A 2,619-nucleotide genomic window follows, 5' to 3' on the forward strand; every position below is an offset into this window, starting at 1 on the left:
TTAGACATCATTTAGTACATTTTGAGCATTCCACTACTAATTTTATACTGAGAACATAGCTCAACCTCCACCTCGTGAGAGGACTCTTAGGGAGATGGCTGCACCTGATTTCACTTATGAAAGCTTGTGCATTCAATATCCTGATGAGGGTGTTCCATATGTTCTCAAGACTGGACTAATACATTTGCTACCCAAGTTTCATGGTCTTGCAGGTGAAGATCCTTATAAGCATCTTAAGGAGTTCCATATTGTTTGTTTCACCATGAAGCCCCCTGATGTCCAAGAAGATCATATCTTTCTATAGGCTTTTCCTCATTCTCTGGAGGGAGTGGCAAAAGATTGGCTATACTACCTTGCTCCCAGGTCTATTTTTAGCTGGGATGACCTTAAGAGGGTGTTCTTGGAGAAATTCTTCCCTGCATCTAGGACCACTACCATCAGACAAGACATTTCAGGCATCAGGCAACTTGGTGGAGAAAGCTTGTATGAGTACTGGGAAAGATTCAAGAAATTGTGTGCATGCTGCCCTCACCACCAGATTTCTGAGCAACTTCTTCTTTAATATTTCTATGAGGGACTTAGCAACATGGAGAGGAGTATGATTGATGCTGCCAGTGGTGGAGCTCTTGGTGATATGACCCCTGCTGAGGCTAGGAATTTGATTGAGAAGATGGCTTCCAACTCCCAACAATTTAGTGCAAGAAATGATGCTATTGTTCTTAGAGGAGTCCATGAGGTGGCCACGGATTCATCTTCATCTACTGAAAATAAAAAGCTTGAAGGAAAACTTGATGCCTTGGTCAACCTAGTAACTCAGCTTGCCATGAATAAGAAATCTACACCTGTTGCAAGAGTCTATGGTCTATGTTCTTCTGCAGATCACCATACAGATCTTTGTCCTTCTTTGCAGCAATTTGGAGTCAATGAGCAACCTGAAGCTTATGTTGCAATCATTTGTAATAGACTCCATCAGCAGCAAAACCAACAACAACAAAATAATTATGACCTTTCAAGAAATAGATACAATCCAGGTTGGAGGAATCATCCAAATCTGAGATGGACAAGTCCTCCACAACAACAACAGCCTGTCCCTCCTTTTCAGAATGCTGCTGGTCCAAGCAAGCCATATGTTCCTCCTCCAATGCAGCAACAGCAGCAACAATCACAACAAAGACAACAAGCAACTGAGGCTCCTCCTCAACCTTCCTTAGAAGAGTTAGTGAGGCAAATGACCATCCAGAATATGCAATTTCAACAAGAGACAAGAGCCTCCATTCAGAGTCTGACAAACCAGATGGGACAGATGGCTACTCAGATGAATCAAGCTCAGTCCCAAAATTTTGACAAATTGCCTTCACAAATTGTGCAAAATCCGAAAAATGTGAGTGCCATCACCTTGAGGTCTGGCAACCAAATTCAAGTGCCTCCACTAGTAGCAGCACCTGCACCTGAACCTGTCAAGCTTCATTCTACACTTGAAAAAGAGGATGAGATAGCTGCACAAAAGAGAAAGCTTCCTAATAAAAAATTTCATGCAAGTGGACCTTCTTCTAGTAATTCTGACTTACAACAACATCCTATCCCTCTTCCATTCCCACCTAGAGCAATTCCAAATAAAAAAAAAGGAAGAAGTGGAAAAGGAGATCCTGGAGACCTTCAGGAAAGTAGAGGTAAACATACCTCTGTTGGATGCAATAAAGCAAATTCCAAGATATGCTAAATTCTTGAAGGAGTTGTGCACTCATAAGTGAAAGCTTAAAGGAAGTGAAAGAATTGGTATGGGCAGAAATGTCTCTGCATTGATTAGTAAATCTGTTCCCCAAATCCCTAAAAAATGTAAAGATCCAGGTACATTCAGCATACCTTGTATTATAGGGAACAATAAGTTTGACAATGCCATGCTAGATTTAGGAGCTTTTGTTAGTGTGATGCCTCTGTCTATTTTTAATTCTCTATCTCTTGGTCCCTTGCAGTCTACTGATGTGGTAATTCATTTAGCTAATAGAAGTGTTGCCTATCCTGTTGGTTTCATAGAGGATGTCTTAGTTAGAGTTGGTGAGCTGATTTTCCCTGTTGATTTTTATATTTTAAATATGGAGGAGGGATTTTCTAAAGTATCAGTTCTCATCATTCTAGGCAGACCTTTTATAAAAACTGCTAGAACTAAGATAGATGTATATGCAGGCACACTATCTATGGAGTTTGGTGATATAACTATTCATTTTAATATTCTTGATGCTATGAAACACCCATCTGAAGATCTTTCTATATTTTGTGTTGAAATAATTGACCATATTGTTAATGAATACATGATTGATCTTCATTCTAATCTGCATGCCTGTCACTCTTCATGCATTGAATCTGAATATGTTCTTGATCATATGTCAGAATTTGATGCTGAGAGTGAATCTGAATTTGATATTGATTACATGTCTGCAGATGTTTTACCTCTTGAGATTGATTTTATAGAGTCTGATAGAACTAACCATGTTTCAGGAAGTACACATACCTCTGACTTTCTTTATGAGGTACAGGCTGAGAAACCATCTCTTTCTACCACTATCCAACCATCCACACCACAATTGAAGCCTTTGCCATCAAATTTAAAATATGTTTACT

At 39.4% G+C, this 2,619-nt stretch overlaps 1 non-coding gene across 1 annotated transcript; it reads right to left on the minus strand.

The window, feature by feature from the left end:
* Positions 1 to 433: 433 nt before the first annotated feature.
* LOC113002527 (small nucleolar RNA R71) lies at positions 434 to 540 on the minus strand. The gene has a single exon (XR_003268081.1). It is a non-coding gene; the product is annotated as a small nucleolar RNA R71 (small nucleolar RNA).
* Between the last annotated feature and the right edge of the window lie 2,079 nt (positions 541 to 2,619).

Source organism: Glycine max, chromosome 8 (genome assembly GCF_000004515.6).
Source record: "Glycine max cultivar Williams 82 chromosome 8, Glycine_max_v4.0, whole genome shotgun sequence".
Taxonomy (NCBI): Eukaryota; Viridiplantae; Streptophyta; class Magnoliopsida; order Fabales; family Fabaceae; genus Glycine; species Glycine max.